General features: G+C 39.5%; 1 protein-coding gene across 18 annotated transcripts in view; it reads right to left on the bottom strand.

The window, feature by feature from the left end:
* Window positions 1–17,402, bottom strand: part of VPS54 (VPS54 subunit of GARP complex) — a 122,580-nt gene that overhangs the window by 86,733 nt on the left and 18,445 nt on the right. The window contains exon 1 of one of the 18 annotated variants that reach the window (XM_036334371.1): window positions 3,337–3,381. The exons of the other annotated variants lie outside the window; for them this stretch is intronic. The gene's annotated coding sequence lies outside the window, so the exon portion shown is untranslated. Of the gene's footprint in view, window positions 1–3,336; window positions 3,382–17,402 lie in introns of those variants that run through there. 18 annotated transcript variants of the gene reach the window in all.

The raw sequence follows: 17,402 nt of genomic DNA, 5'->3' as shown, positions 1-17,402 counted from the left end.
GGGTTGCTGAAATGGTGACTGCTTCATGTACCAGTAGTATAACCTTGAGAAAATTTACTTAACCTTTGAAAGCTTTACCTTATCTGTAAAAATGGGGATGAAAAGAGGTCCCATCTCATAAACACTTTGTAACAAAGAAATGGATACATGTAAAATAAACCATTTATAATCATGTCTGCCTCAAAGTTTGTGTTCATAAATGTTATTATCATTATATTTATTATTACTATGTGACTGTCACTATATTAAATGACTATAAAAGTATCATTCTTCAAAGTGATTACAATTAAGTAAGCAAAACACTAAGCAAAACACCAGTTAACCTATGTCCACATTTTTTAGTTAAATGCTGAATTTGTGGGCAACATAATATAGGCTACAGTGTCAGGTAAGACATTACAAATGAAGTAGTACATAACCTGGATAAACATGTGATATTCTATTATTAGAGAACTAGAGGCCCGGTGCACAAAAATTTGTGCACTCGGGGGGGGGGGGGGATTCCTCAGCCTGGCCTGTGCCCTGTCGCAGTCTGGGGCCCCTCGGGGGATGACCACCTGCTGGCTTAGGCCTGCTTCTGGGGTATCGGGCCTAAGCTGGCAGTCAGACATCCCTCTGGCAGCCTGGGAGCCCTCAGGGGATGTCCACTTGCCAGCGGGGAGCAGGCCTAAGCTGCAGTCGGACATCCTTAGCACTGCTGAGGAAGCCGGATGCTGGAGACCAAGATCAACAGTAATTGATATAAATGTGAGGAGTCTGGCAGAAGGGTGACCAGGACTCCTTTTGATATTAACAGGGTGAATATCTACATTTTATTACCTGCTGCTGACTCAATGGCCTAAAGCAAACTCCCCCAAAACCTGACAATCTTACTGTTTACTAAACATTACCATTGATATGTCTGTTTGCATTCCTAAAGGCAATGTGTATTCTAGCAAATAAAAGCAGCTGGAAACGGAGCAACAGAGAGAACTTGACTGCTATGGTTGAGTTTTCCTCTGGTTCCCCCAGTATTAAAAATAATATTTCTGCCCTAACCGGTTTGGCTCAGTGGATAGAGCGTCGGCCTGCGGTCTCAAGGGTCCAAGGTTCGGTTCCAGTCAAGGGCATGTACCTTGGTTGCAGGCACATCCTCAGTAGGGAGTGTGCAGGAGGCAGCTGATTGATGTTTCTCTCTCATTGATGTTTCTAACTCTCTATCCCTCTCCCTTCCTCTCTGTAAAAAATCAATAAAATATATTTAAAAAATAAATAAAATAAAAAAATAATATTTCTTCTTATATATCACTTGTGTGTCAGCTCTTCCTCCAAGCCTTTGAACCCACGAAAGCCACACTGGTCATGGACTCTGACAGCGGGAGAGGCTCCCACCACCACCGCTGTACTGGCAGCTGTCAGCCTGGCACGTGGCTGAGCAGAGCTCCCCCTGTGGGAACACACTGACCACCAGGGGGCAGCTCCTGCATTGAGCATCTGCCCCTGGTGGTCAGTGTGTGTCATAGTGACCAGTCATTCCCAGTCGTTCTGCTGTTAGGGTCAATTTGCATATTACCCTTTTATTATATAGGAGTGCCTGGCCAGCCTGGGTGAGGGGCTGATGGCTGTTTGCAGGCTGGCCACAGCCCCTTCAGGGTGGGAGGTCCTGCTGGGTGCCTGGCCAGTCTGGGTGAGTGGCTAATGGCAGTTTGCAGGCTGGCCAAGCCCCCCAGCAGGGACCCTCACCCCTGAGGGTGTGGCCAGCCTAGGTGAGGGGCTGATGGCTGTTTGCAGGCTGGCCACAGCCCCTTAAGGGTGGGGGTCCCCGCTGGGGTGCTTGGCCAGCCTTGGTGAGGGGCTGAGAGCCATTTGCAGGCTGGCCACAGCCCCTTCAGGGTGGGGGTCCCTTCTGGGGTGCCTGGCCAGCTGGGTGAGGGGCTGATGTCTGTTTGCAGGCTGGCCACGGCCCCCAGCCACCCAAGCTCCCAGTGGAGGCTGGCTGGAAGCAGGTATCTGGGATTTGTTTATCTTCTATAATTGAAACTTCGTTGCCTTTAGCAGAGGCCACAGCTGGCTCAGGCCTGGCGGGAAGCTTGGCTTCCTCCATCACCGGGGCAACCAAGCCTCCTGCTTGCTCCAGCTCCATGGCTGCCAGCCATCATCTTGGTTGGGTTAATTTCATATAGTCGCTCTGATTGGCTGATGGGCGTGGCTTAGGGTGTAGTGAAGGTACGGTCAATTAGCATGTTTGTCTTTTATTAGTGTAGATGGATAATTTTATATTGTTGAACATACCTATCAAATAGCAGATATTCAATAAATATTTTAATGAAGGAATAAATAAGTGGATATAAGCAGAAGCTTATAGTTGAAAGGAAACTTAAAGATCACCTAGTCTAAATTCCCTTACATTGGAGATAAGTAAACTAAGTGTTTACAAAGATATGCGTGGTTTAACAAGTTTTTAAAAAAATCCAATTTAGGAAATCTGGTAAGTAGAAAAATAATAGTAAGAAAAAAAGAGCAGAGACATAGGCTAGGATCAGTGACAAAAAGTTCATCCATTCTAATTCCCCTCGTTTTGTGGAACTCTAACAATTACATTTCCCAGACTTCCTTGCATATCTATCTCAGTCCTCCTAATGCAAAGGAGACATTTCCAATTACACCATTCACTGAGACCATCAGAAACAAGCTACTAAGAAAATACAGAAAGATAAATAACTTCCTCATGGTCCCTGAACAGAAAGCAAATAACAGCATGAATAAAGGTTAAGGGACATGGTATAATCATAAGATTGTGTGGAAACTGACGTGGCTAGAGTGAAATGTTTACATTGGGAAGTAACGGCAAATAAAGCATATTTACACACACACCCCCACCCACAGCCTATATAGTTGGTTCTCTAAGCAATAAGGAGCCACAAGCTTTTTTGTGGACTTCTTTGGCAGTCTGGTGAGTTCCATGGGACAAAAGAATACTATCATGAAAGTATCTGGGAAAATTAATTAGGGCCTTGGTTTCAAAGGCATCATTGGCTTGCTGCAGTTATATCCATACATATTAAGTGTATGGTTATTTCTGTATAAAAGCACTTGCATATTAAGGAGAGAAGAAATATCTAAAAAATAGGAAACATTGTATGAAATAAAATACTGTACATTAAGCATTTGGTAAAGACAACTTTTTATTAATTTCATCAAATAAAATGGCTAAAATAAACACATTTTTACACTTTAAGTGGTAAGTTGCAAATACACAGAAAATGTGTTTATACTGAACACCCATTGCTTGATGCCAGATAAATTAAATATTGATTCCAACAATAGTACATGACAATTTCAATTTATTTTCCTTACCTTCATGTCCATAAGTGCCATATTAGGAAGCCAGAAATACTTGGGGAGATAGGAATTTGTAGAAAAACATTTAAGTTATTTCTGTATCTGGGAGGGGGAGGGGAATCACTTTATTTACTCATTCAAGATTCTGAGTTAGGAAACATTTGCAGATTTTCCATTTTTTTCTTACACCTCTCCTAATTCTTATGAAAAGAGGGACAATCTCTAGCTTTAAAGGGATTATGTAAAATTAGGGGGCTGCCTACATAAGTGAGTCTTATAAAGAAAGGAAGTTAGGGCCAATTGAATATAACATATTGAATAAATAAAGATTAATGAATGCAGAGTGATACCTGAGTGGAGGGAAGAGATAAGGGGGTAGAAGGGGATGGGTTGGGGTGGGAAAAGAAAAACTCTTTTTCACAGAATGCCAGTAATAAATGCCAGTAATGTAAAAGAATGACTGAATTAGAAAGTCATTGTTTTGTAACACCCCAAAATCATCAATGTACGCTAAAGCCATTAGGTGAAAGGTTTTTCAGAAATAAAATTCTACTGATGTCAAAGTATCACCCTACAGATTACTTAGCAATGCAAAGGGGAAAATGTGTCTTTAAAATGGAAAGATCTCCACCTTAACTAGGTCATCAAATAGCAGGTATTCAATAAACTTGGTATTACTAAAAATAGAAAGATAATTCGATATTATATGACTTATGAAAAGACAATATAAAGTAAACATCATCTATGAGACATTTGCACCAAAATCTTTAACCTAATCTAATTAAGTCTCTAGACCAGTGTTGAGGGCTACTAGCAAACACTGGGGCACCTTTAAATATGTCACTGAAACTCAGGGCGCAGGCAGAGCCCCGCCCTGGGGGCGGTCCTAGGCAAAAGACAAGGATGCCACTCAGTTTGACCTTCCCACCCAGTGTTAAGGGGGTGGATCTCATGATGTCACCAGGAACTCAAGGCCCACCCAAATGTGATGCAACTTCCTGTTATTCGAGTATTTATTAAGCTACTTCCGGTGCTGGCTCTGTGTCTGTCCCTCCATCAGAGGGCAGACGCCACACCTGGTCCCAGTCTCTTCTATTTTTGTGTCCTGTCTATCTTTATTTCATTACTTAATCCCCAGCGCCTCTACTTGCCGGGAGCCGGTCCATCCTTGCTGTTTCAAAGGACCTGGCATATATGGCATACTGTTCTTAATATGTTTGCTCACCTTCTTGGCACTATGTGTTTTAACCAAGGTCTCTGAGAAAGGTTGTTTCCCCAGGTAGGGATTTTCCCCTGAAGTTAGGGAGGGAATAAAACCTCTTAACTAAGTGCCAGGTGGGTAATTAATCACTTTAACTACGAACAATCATGCTTAAGCTACATAATCTTTACTCCCTGGAATGGAGATAAGAAACGCCCTAACCTTTGAAATAGAGATTGATAGGATTGGAATCAACTGGTATAAATACAGATGTAAGAAGACAGAACCGAGAGAGACAGAACCTAGGCACAGAACCTACACAGAACATTCTCTAGAGACAGAAGAACTTCACTGGAGAGAACATGGCAAAAGTTCCTGGACAGAAACTGGCCTCAGAACCTAGAGACAGAACCTAGCGAGAGAACATGGCAAAAGATCCTGGACTGACCCTGACTACAGAAATTGGCAAGAGAACCTGACTAGAACCTGGTGACTGAACCTGGCTGGAGAACCTAGCGAGGGGGAACTTGGCTACAGAACCTGGCTGGAGAACCTGGAGAACCTGGCTGGAGAACCTAGCGAGACAACATGGACACAGAACCTGGCTGGAGATCCTAAGCAGAACCTCTCTGGAGATCCAGACCAGAACTTGGCTGGAGATCCTGGCTAGGCTGCTGATCAACTGAACACTGTCTCCGTGTCCTTCCTTCTTCGCTGACTCCGTCCACACCTTTGGGGACCCCTGGACCCGCTGGGGTTGGACCCCGGCATCTACTCAAGAACCGGTTCACATCTCTCTCTCGGCATGCTGGAAGCGGAGAAGGGAACCCGCCCAACATAGACCAGGTGTTATGCTTTTTGGTCCTGGGGATTCCTTTGGCAATCTGGTGAAGTCTACAGATCCCTTCCCAGAATAATATTTATAATTAATAAAATATATAAAATTACAATGGACAATTATACTGAAATATAGCTATCACACTGTCTTTTTACATTGTAATGTAGTAATATTTTTGCTTCTCAATTAATGCAAATCTCTCTAAGCAATAAATGAGCATAAATATTGAGATACTTGCAACAATTTAATATGATATGAAAATATCTGAAATTTCTGTTGGTGGCAAAATTGTAGGAAATGATAACAGCTCTGCGAAGGATTTCCTACATTCATAATAAAAGGAAATACTAAAATCCAGTTAAGCAGAATTTCTCAACCATGGCACTATGGACATTTTGAGCTGGATAACCTGTTTGGTACTCTCCCTCTGTACACTACAGGATCTTTAGATACATCTCTGGCCTCTACCAACTTGATGCCAATAGCACCCTCCCACCGAGTTGTGACAACCAAAAATGCCTCTAGACAAAGCCAAATAATCCTGGCAAGTAGGGGTAAAGAGGGGAGAGAACAAAATCACCCCAATTGAAAACCACTGAATTAAAGCAAAGATGTAATTTTTTTTTGCCTACCTAAAGTTTGCAGACTCCCTGAATTCTATTCAGGGAGTCTATGAACCCAAGTTTAAATACCCCCTACTGTAGACCTACCTCCCAGCTGACAGGAAATAAAGAGAAATAGGATTGTTAGGTTAAAATACAACATTGAGAAACAATTAAACAAATTGAGAATATGAGACATTATATAAGAAAACTTGGTCTGGATGCTTAGGTCTGTGTCATTTTTTAAAGATGGGGACCTATTCTATATTGAAATAAATACAGAGACAATAACTAAAAGCAATATGTGAGCCTTGACTGGTTAAAAAAAAAAAAAATGGCTCTAATACATTCTTGAGAAAACTGGGAAATTTTGAAAATGGATTGGATGTTACATGAGATTTTAGAATTTTAATTAATTTTCTTAGGAGTATTAATGGTATTGAGATTATGGGAAAATGCCCTTTTACTTAGAACATGAATACTAATATATTTAAGAGTGATTTGGCAAAAAATACACAGATAAAACAAATATGAAAAATTTAAAAATAGTTTACTTAAGTGAAGTATATATAAGTGCAACATGTTCTACTCTTTCATTTTTTTCTTAGAATTTTCACAAAATAATGTTGGGGGGAAGAAACTTTACATATTTGTCAAATGTTAAATAGGTAAATAATGCAAAATATGGATATCAGAGAGAAAAAAGTTTTAAATTTGTAACCATAACTCTATCAGAAGATGGTATTGTACAACTTCAAATATAGAGGGGGGAATCAATAGATTTCAATGAAATTTTAATGTTGTGGAAGAATAATACCATATATTGAAACTGGGATTCCCTAAAGGCTGAAAGAGAAGGCAGCTAAAACAGAGAAACATTTACCACAGGCATTACCCAATACCAGAGGTCCTCAAACTTTTTGAACAGGGGCCAGACATTCCACACATGCGCACTGTGGGCCCGGGACGAGTAGGCTGCTAAGCAGGACAGGCAGTGGCGGCAAAAACACCTGGCGGGCCGGATAAATGTTTTCGGCGGGCCGCATGTGGCCCGCGGGCCGTAGTTTGAGGACCTCTGTGCAAAAATTTCTTTCCTTTGTTCTACACTGATATAGTAACTGCTTACAGAGAATACTGGAATTACATATCATTTACTGAACTATGCATGAAATTGCCTATTATAGGTAAGGGAATAGTAAGTCTTTTTATTTTCCTCTACTATTTCAATGTATACAAAACATTTTAGCAGAGTATTAACACAGAGATTGAAGCATGGTAGTGGATCATCTCTGGTAAAAACTGCTGTTTAATTTTTAACCCTGCTGTTCTGGCTTCTGTAATTATTTGCTTGCTAAAATAATAAAGAAGTTATTTTTGATCTCCTGAACTTATAAATGTGGCTCCTTAATTCGACTTCTTGAGGGGTCCTTGTGTGTTTCGCGGGGTACAATACAACATTATATGTTAACTAATCGTCCCTTCTCCCGCTTTTCAAAAGTGATACCCTACTTTATAATATACCTTACTTTATAAAATCTAAACTTGCCTGACCTCTATCATGCTTCTATCACACTGTAGTCTTCTATCACACTGGTCCCCTAACTGGTCTCTCTGCCTCCAGTCTAAACCATTCTGCATATTGCTTTAGGATTTAATCTAGAAAGCTTTTCATTCTGTTGTACTTCAGCTCAAAAATTTTTAATATTATTCATTATCTTCCAGACAAATGCCAAGCTTCACAGACTGGTACTCAAGGCTTTCCACAATCTGATGCTTGTCTTCCTTTCTAGCTTTATTTCTTATTACCCACAGGTTAACTATGCCAATTCTAGACAGAGTGGTCTAATTGTCCCTCTGATCCATCATGCTATAGAGGCCTCCTTGTCTGTTTTTAAGGCTGTGACCTTCCGGGAATACTTATACCATCTTTCTACCTCTCTAATCCCTTCAAAAGTCACTTTAAATTTCATTTTTAGATTACATCTTCTAAGAAAACGAATATATACACACTCTAAAACATTAACAAAATAATCCCAGCCCAGCCAGTGTCGCTCAGTGGTTGGTTGGAGCACATGCCTGGACTGCTTGATCTCTAGTAGGGGGGCTTGTAGGAGGCAGCTAATCAATGATTTTCATCATTGATGTTTCTACCTCTCTCTCCCTCCCTCTCTGAAATCAATAAAAATATTTTTTTAAAAATGAATAATAATTCCAGCATTATTTTTAAGAGTAAAGAAGTTAAAAGAACCACAGCCTTAAATAAGGAATTAGTTAAATAAGCTATAGTACAACCAAACAATAGATTATGCTGCCATTAAAAATAGAACTGCAGACCTCACACCAATCAGTATGGCTTCTATTAAAAAAAAAAATCAGAAAATAACAAGGCTTGGTAAGGATGGAGAGAAACTAGAACCCTATGCACTATTAGTGGGAATGTAAAATGGTACAACCATTATGGATAACAATATGGTGGTTCCTCAAAAAGTAAAAACAGAACTGCCATATGATATAGCAATTCCACTTCTGGGTATATACAAAAAAGAACTGAAAGCAAGGTCTTGAGGAGATATTTTTACCCCATGTCATAACAATATTATTCATAACATCCAAGAGGTGGAAACAACTTTAAGTATCCATTAACAGTTGGATATATAAACAAATGTGATATATACATACCCAATGGAATATTATTATTCATCCTTAGGAAGGAAGGAAATTCTAACATATGCTACAATATGGAAGAATGTTGAGGACATTATCATAATTGAAAAAGTAAATCACAAAAAGGTAAATACAGTATGACTGTACTTACATGAGGTATTTTCTTAAATACAGGCATACCTCTGAGATATTATGGGTTGAGTTCCAGACCACTGCAGTAAAACGAATATCACAATAAAGTAAGTCAAAACCCTTTTGCTGGTGGAAGGTCTTGCCTTCGATTTATAAAAAAATACAACATCTGTGAAGCACAATAAAGTTAAAGGGTAATAAAACGAGGTATGCTTGTAGTCAAATTCATAGACACAGAAAGTAGAAAGGTAGTTGTCAGGGACTAGGGGGAGGGAAAAATAAGTTATTTAATGGGTATAGTGTTTCAGTTTTGCAAGATGAAAAACTTCTGGATACTGGCTGCACAACAATGTAAATAAAATTAATACTACTGAACTGAACACTTAAAACTGATTAAGACACTAAATTTTGTGTTATAAGCATTTTAGCACAATTTTAAAAACTTTTAATAGGACTGAAGAATATTTAATGACATAATGTTTCACAAATATTCGTAACATTATGTACAATATATTTACTTTCTAATTTAAAATAAGCATACATATTTGCCAAAAGAAAAAAATACTGCAGGGACATAATCAAACAATTGTAACAATGGTTACCTCCAGATGACCCCCCCCAAAGAATTATTTTTGTTTGTCCTTTTTTAAATTTTCCAAATGTTCTCCTATGAAAACGAATTAGCCCTAACTGGTTTGGCTCAATGGATAGAGTGTCAGCCTTCGGACTGAAGGGTCCCAGGTTCGATTCTGGTCAAGGGCACATGCCTGGGTTGCGGGCTCCATCCCTAATAGGGGGTATGCAGGAGGCAGCCCATCAATGATTCTCTCTTATCATTGATGTTTCTATCTCTCTCTCCCTCTCCCTTCCTCTCTGAAATCAATAAAATATTATTTTTTTAAAAAGAAAATGAATTATTTTGTATTAGTCAGGTTCTCCAGAAAAACAGAACCAATAGGATATATATAAGAGGGGATTTATCAAAGAAATTCTTTAATGCAGTTATAGAGGCCAAGAAGTCCCACTATCTATCTGCCTTCTGCAAGCTGGAGAACCAGGAAAGTCAATGATATAACTCAGTCCAAGGCCAAAGGCCTGAGAACCAGGAAGCCACTGGTGTTAAGTCCAGGATTCCAAAGGATCTGATATAGAAGGGCTGGAGAAAATGGATGTCCCAGCTCAAGATGAGAGAGTGAATTCTCCCTTCTTTTGCCTTTTTGTTTTATTCAGGCCTTCAAAGGATTGGATGATGATGATGATGCCTGCCCACATTGGTGAGGGCAGATCTCTTTACTCAGTACACTGAATCATTGCTAATTTCTTCTAGAAACATCCTCAAAGAACCTAGAAATAATGTTTTACCACTCTATGGGCATTCCTTAGCCTGGTCAAGATGACATAAAATTAACCATGACACGTTGTTAATTAGAAATAATGCTATTATTCAACTGCAAAAGTTCAGCTTTGTGCCAAAGCCGGTTTGGCTCAGTGGATAGAGCATCGGCCTGCAGACTGAAGGGTCCCAGGTTCGATGCTGGTCAAGGGCATGTACCTGGGTTGCGGGCGCATCCCCAGTAGGAGATGTGCAGGAGGCAGCTGATCGATGTTTCTCTCTCATCGATGTTTCTGGCTCTCTCCCTTCCTCTCTATAAAAAATCAATAAAATATATTAAAAAAAAAAAAAGTTCAGCTTTGCTTTAAACCTACCTTCACTATGAATCTTTACTAATGACTATAATCTACAGAAAACTAGCCTTCCTTTGATGCTTACTGTCTATATCAGCAGTCTACACATTTTTAAAAAATATTCTTTTATTGATTTCAGAGGAAGGGAGAGGGACAGAGAGATAGAAACATCAATGATGAGAGAGAATCACTGATTGGTTGCCTCCTGCATGCCAATGTAAATAAAATTAATACTACTGAACTGAACACTTAAAAATGATTAAGACAGTCAATTTTGTGTTATAAGCATTTTATCACAATTTAAAATTTTTTTTAATAGGGCTGCAGAATATGTAATGACATAAAAATGTTTAACACATATTCTTAAGCCATGTGGGCCAGACTACAAACTTTTTTGATCCTGTATGCCATCAGTTAAAAAATTTTAAGAAAGTATTACTTACAAATTATATAGGGTACCACTGTATTAATAAGTGTAATATAAAACTATGCTAAATAAAATTTTTATAAGATGAGAGAAAGAGAAAAAACTTTTAAAAATAATTAATGGCAAAATTATTTTTTTACTGTTTTTAATTAATAGCTATGTGACTATGCCTCATTATTTTTAAAAATCTTGATTTAACATCTTATGAAATGGTGTTCCAAAGGCTTGTCTCTAAATTTATTTTTATACCTGACTTTAGTGCCTAATATGGAAGAAAAAACAACACAATACCTCACAAATGTATGTAGTACCAAATAGAAGCAATAACATTACTGAATCACTGATTATGATAACATTATAATAAACTGGTTATTATTTAACAAAAAAGGAATGAAAGGGAAAACTAAATTTAGACATGCCATTTATAGCTTTGCCACAGAACTACATTTAACACTGTCCAAATCTGTTTCCCGCTCATTGACAGAGGAAAAGATTGGAGAAAGGTAGTTCAGATACATGCCCAATAAGGTGTGCATGACATGGAAAAATACTTGCTCATCAATCACATCTAGAAACAGGTGATTGGCCAGGATGGGCATGGCCATGGCAAGCATGAGAAATCTAAACATATAAACTTCCAGACAACAAAGCCCCTCTCTCGCCTGACTAGCGTGGCTCAGTGGTTGAGCGTCGACCTATAAACCAGGTCATGGTTGGATTCCTGGTCAGGGCACATGCCTGGGTTTTGGGCTCGGTCCCCAGTGTGGGGCGTGCAGGAGGCAGCCAATTAATGATTCTCTCTCATCATTGATGTTTCTCTCTCTCTCCCTATCCCCTTCCTCTCTCTGAAATCAATAAAAATATATTTTTTTAAAAAGCCCCTCTCTCTTAGCTCTCACCTGCCAACCCTAGGGACTCCTGCTGCAGGGCACTCCTCTTCCCTCTACCCAAATGGCATATGGCCATATTGGGCTCCACACATGGACTAATGGACTTTAATCTGGCTGAATGCCAAACCACACCCAACTACAACATGGAACGGAAGCTCTGGATACTGGCCTTCTTTCTGACTCTACTAAACTCCCAGGTGCCCCTCTTCCAGGACTGGCTTTAAGGGACAGGGAACTTCGGAATCCCAGAAATGTAACTCCATGCAAGTAAAGCCCTCTTCCACATTTCATCCTCCCGTGGGGGATTCTGAAAATGCACCCCAAGAATCTCGCTCCCCCAAATGGCAAAAGAGTTTCACCCACCAGCAATAATTATACTTTCTGAACTCTCTATTTTGAGGTTTTTAAAACAAGTTAGAAAAGTCCATTTCTGGTTTTTAAAGAGTTCACCATTTAACAAAATCACATAATGATGAAAGATTTCAAACATATATTTTCAAAATACATTTATCATAGCTTGAGTGTTTCCAGAAAATAACCTATTTTCTCATTCATTATTTAAAAAGAAAGACACCTTTCAGGAACCGATTAAGAGTGTGAGTGTGTATGTGCAACTAACTGTTCAGTTAAATATTACTGTCAGTCATATGTCATCTCTGAAAAGATTAGTAAATTTGAAATGCTTTTTTTTTGGGGGGGGGGTGTTAAAAAACCCACAAGATGTTTTATTGTCGTTTCCCCTGCTTAAAGCAATTGATGCATAACTATCTCTGTCTAGCACAATTCCATAGCTAGGCAGAGACGGTTGGCCTCAAACATGGTAAAAAAAAAAAAAAAAAAAACCACAAGAATTCTTAAATTTGAAAACTCTTTTGAACGCTTTTATGTATGGCTATGGGAGAGCTTGCACTAGTAAGAGGAGAACCCAGCTCTGTACTTTATTGTTCACTTGTGGATCCATTATTAGTATTACCTTTCATCCAAAATGTGATTTCCCTACAAGAGTCATTTTAAGTTAATTGGACATTTTGTGAAAGTTGGTTTAGTTAAAACTAGATAACATAATCTGTAAACCCAATTAACCACTCATGAAAACTATATTACATCACAAGGATGACCTAACTGAAAGATACCACTATTATTCCCTTATAATTGATCACCTATTTGAAATGGAGGCCTGGTGCACGGGTTTGTGCACCAGTGGGGTCCCTCAACCTGGCCTGCAGGGATCGGGCCAAAACCGGTTCTCCAACATCCCCTGAGGGGTCCCGGATTGCGAGAAGGTGGTTCTCGGGTGACACACTCCGAAATCAGGCTCCCTCCTCTCTAGTTCCAGGTGCGTCACCCGAGAATCGCAGCTGGCAAGTCACTGCAGCTCAGCAATTCCTGCATTGAGCATCTGCCCCCTGGTGGTCAGTGCACATCATAGCTACTGGTCGGAGCGTCTGCCCCCTGGTGGTCATTGTGCATTATAGCTACCGGTCAGATGGCTGGACAGTTGCTTAGGCTTTTATCTACTTATATAAAAATCCTGGGTGGTGTTCATCACGATCAGAACCCCCGCGACCAAGCGGAAGAAGTCAGTCCTGCAGGGGTTGTCTTGGCAACGGCTGCACTCTCCCCAGAGCTGTTTCCTGGAACTGTTTCCTGTAAGGGCGGGGTTTGAGGCAGGAACCCGCCCTGAGAGCATGGAGGCATATCTTTATAAAGTGTGCCGTGCCAGCACGGCCAAGGGTGAACTTGAGTGGGGGCAGCTCAAAGGCTTAGAAAAGACAGACAAGAGAATGAAAGCCGGGTCTCGGTGGGACGCTGCTGAGCGACAGCAACCACTCCCACAGCCATGCCTTTATTTTATAGCAGATGCTACAAGGCAAAGTAAGGGCATGACCAAGATGTTTACAACATTCTCCTGGGTTTCAATCCTACTCAACTACATGCACCTGAACTCTATCAAGCCTACATCACTCAGGCATGTGGGGCCACGTGTTCAGACCATAGGTTCAAGCTTACAACTATAGCTGTTGGCTATAATTGTCTGGGAGGGCCCTGCTCTCCAAGCTGGAACTTGCACGTGGCAATGAGAGGACTGTGCCCTCTCATCAGTCCAAGGCTTGAACCTGTCCAAAATACTGTAGCAGCTCCCCACAATAAAGTTTTAATTCTGTTTCTTTGTTACTAATGTTGTGGTCCCACCCCATAACAAAGAAACAATTTCTGGAGGTTGAGGCCCAAAAATCAGGATTTTAAAAAGATTCCCAGGTGATTCTAATATGCAGCCAAGGTTGAGAACCACTGCTATAGATAATATTAAAAATATATCTAAACATGCAATTCTTTGTCCAAAAAATGAGTATGTTCAAAAATTAAATGAAGAAAATTTGGATATACTCAATGGAGATTTTCACACATATTTGAGTGATGATTCCATTGATTCCACAGATGATGCTGAAAAGGAAAATTTTCCCATCAAATTTCTTAATAGTATTACTCCTTTGGGAATGCCGTGTCATAAATTAAAATTGAAAGTGGGTGCAAACACAATTCACCATAGCTAAGATTTGGAAACAGCCTAAGTGCCCATCAGCAGATGAATGGATTAGAAAACTGTGGTACATATACACAATGGAATACTATGCTGCGGTAAAAAAAAAAAGGAACTCTTGCCTTTTGCAACAGCATGGATGGAACTGGAGAGCATTATGCTAAGTGAAAAAGCCAGTCAGAGAAAGATAAATACCACATGATCTCACTCATTTGTGGATTATAGAGAACAACATAGACTGATGAAAAGGGACAGACCCAAAGACTGAGAAACAGCAATCAGGCTATCAATCCCCAGAAGGAAAGTAGGGGAGGGCGGGGGTAAGGGGAAGAGATCAACCAAAGGACTTGTATACATGTATATAAGCCAAACCAATGGACATGGACAACAGGGGGATGGGAGCATGAGTGTGCGGGGCGGGGGGGGGGGGGAGGTTGGGGGTTAATGGGGGGGATGAGGACACATTTGTAATACCCTAACTAATAATAATAATAATAAAAAGAAAGTGGGTGCAATCATCATGCTATTGAGAAATCTCAACAGTAAATGGGATCTTTGTAATGGTACCAGATTTATTATCAAAAGATTACAACCTAACATTATCGAAGCTGAAGTATTAACAGGATCTGCAGAGGGAGAGGCTGTTCTGATTCCAAGAATTAATTTGTCCCCATCTGACACTGGCCTCCCATTTAAATTGATTGACAATGGTTTCCCATGATGCCAGCCAGCATTTGTGATGACTATTAATAAATCACAAGGACAAACTCTACACAGAGTAGGCATATTCCTACCTGAACCCATTTTTGCACATGGTCAGTTATATGTTGCTTTCTCTCGAGTTTGAAGAGCATGTGATGTTACAGTTAAAGTTCTAAGTACTTCATCACAAGGGAAATTAGTCAAGCACTCTGAAAATGTTTTCACTCTTAATGTGGTGTACAGGGAGATATTTGAATAAGTTTAATCACTTTATCAGTCATTGTTTGCATCACTGTTGTTTTTATATCATGTTTTTGTTGTTTTCATATCATGTTTTTGTCATTTTTATATCTTGTCTCTGTTGTTGTTATATCCTTTTGCTACTGTTTATTTATTAATAAATTTATATATTATTTTCATATACATTTTACTAATTTCCTTTCATCTCTCACATTTCTATTATAGAGAAAGGGCAAATAGCAATATTAAAATATCTCTGCTAATTAATTCCCTTTCTAAAAAAATATATTTTATTGATTTTTTACAGAGAGGAAGAAAGAGGGATAGAGAGTTAGAAACATCGATGAGAGAGAAACATTGATCAGCTGCCTCCTGCACACCCCCTCCCGCCCTGGGGATGTGCCCGCAACCAAGGTACATGCCCTTGACTAGAATCGAACCTGGGACCCTTGAGTCTGAAGGCTGATGCTCTATCCACTGAACCAAACCGGTTAGGGCAATTAATTCCCTTTTAATGTGCACGAATTTCGTGCACCGGGCTACTGGTATATGTATAGATGTGATCATCTGATAAATGAACATACGTACTGACTGAAGGTGCTGGTATCAATCCTTATAATAAATATCAGTAAACATTCATTTCTTTTTTCTGTAGATAAAAAAAATGAGTATTTCTTAGGCTGAGTGGAACCTTCCAAAGGAGTTTGGACTCAATCCACTAGACTGTGGTGAGTCATTATAGAACTTTACCCTAACTGGTTTGGCTCAGTGGATAGAGTGTTGGCCTGAGGACTGAAGGGTCCCAGGTTCAATTCCAGTCAAGGGAATGTACCTTGGTTGTGGGTACATCCCCAGTAGGGAGTGTGCAGGAGGCAGCTGATTGATGTTTCTCTCTCATCAATGTTTCTAACTGTCTATCTCCCTCCCTCTCCCTTCCTCTCTATAAAAAAAAATCAATAAAATATATTAAAAAATAAAACACTGGTGTTAAATGCATCACTCTAAAAGCATATTAGTAAGGAGGCCAAGTACAGAACCTAACACAATTCCATTTCTGAAGACAGAAAAGAAAGATATAATGAATGACTGTGATAAACACAAGAAGGAATATCCTAGAAAGTGGGAGAAAAATCAGGAGAGAAATATCAGCTCAGAGTTTGCAAATAAAATAATAAGAAAAAAAAAACTCCTTTAGACTTGGCAATTAAAAAGTGACCAGTTACATCATAAAGTAATGTCACATTCAATAGTGGAAGTGAAAGCCAAACTGCAGAAGTTGGAGTGAAACAAAAGATGATTAAATTTAAAAACAAAAATACCTACTGCCCTGGCCAGCATGGCTGCAGGTTCGATTCCCAGTCAAGGGCAAGTATCCAGGTTGCAGGTTCAATCCCCTGCCCCAGTCAGGGTGCATGCGGGAATAAACCAATCGATGTTACTTTCTCTCTCTTTCTCTCTCTCTCTCTCTCTCCTCGCCCCTCCCTTCCACTCTCTCCTAAAACAAATGGAAAAAATATCCTCAGATGAGGATTAAAAAGAAACCAAAAACCTACTATTTCAAGAGATTCAATTGAGATATAAAACAGAATATATAGTACAATCTCATTTTAATATAAAAACTTTATATAGTTATATATAATGTATGAAAAGGTACCCAACAAAATTTTAACAGTGTTTATATTTGCTTACTGGCCTTTCCTGGCCACCATATTTAAGCACATGTCCTCTTTTTCTTTCCCCCATGCAATACACAAACCCTGTTATTCTTTACCCTTAGCATTATAGTTTGTGATCTTTACAGTACTTTCTCAAATTAGAACTATCTACTTATTTCCTGTCTCACCATCATAAAGTAAACTTATATTTGTTTCATTTACCTTCTTATATACCACACCCAGCACAGAATTCACAATCAATAAATTGCATGAATGTTCAATAAATGAATGAACAAATGAATAACTGATGTGGAAACAGAGGTAAAAACACACAAGCCACAAACAATGTCTCATATAGGTTCATGTACATTCAAAACAGTCTAAAAACTCAAGTCAAAAATACATTATCTTGCCAGGCGAGTGTGGCTTGGTGGTAGTTAGGCGTCAACCTATGCACTGGAAGGTCACTGGTTTGATTCAGATTGAGGTACATGCTCAGGTT

Source organism: Myotis myotis, unplaced genomic scaffold, assembly GCF_014108235.1.
Source record: "Myotis myotis isolate mMyoMyo1 unplaced genomic scaffold, mMyoMyo1.p scaffold_m19_p_14, whole genome shotgun sequence".
In the NCBI taxonomy this organism is placed as follows: Eukaryota; Metazoa; Chordata; class Mammalia; order Chiroptera; family Vespertilionidae; genus Myotis; species Myotis myotis.
The sequence above is the reverse complement of the archived record's forward strand: the minus strand, read 5'-3'. Positions and strand labels throughout refer to the sequence as shown.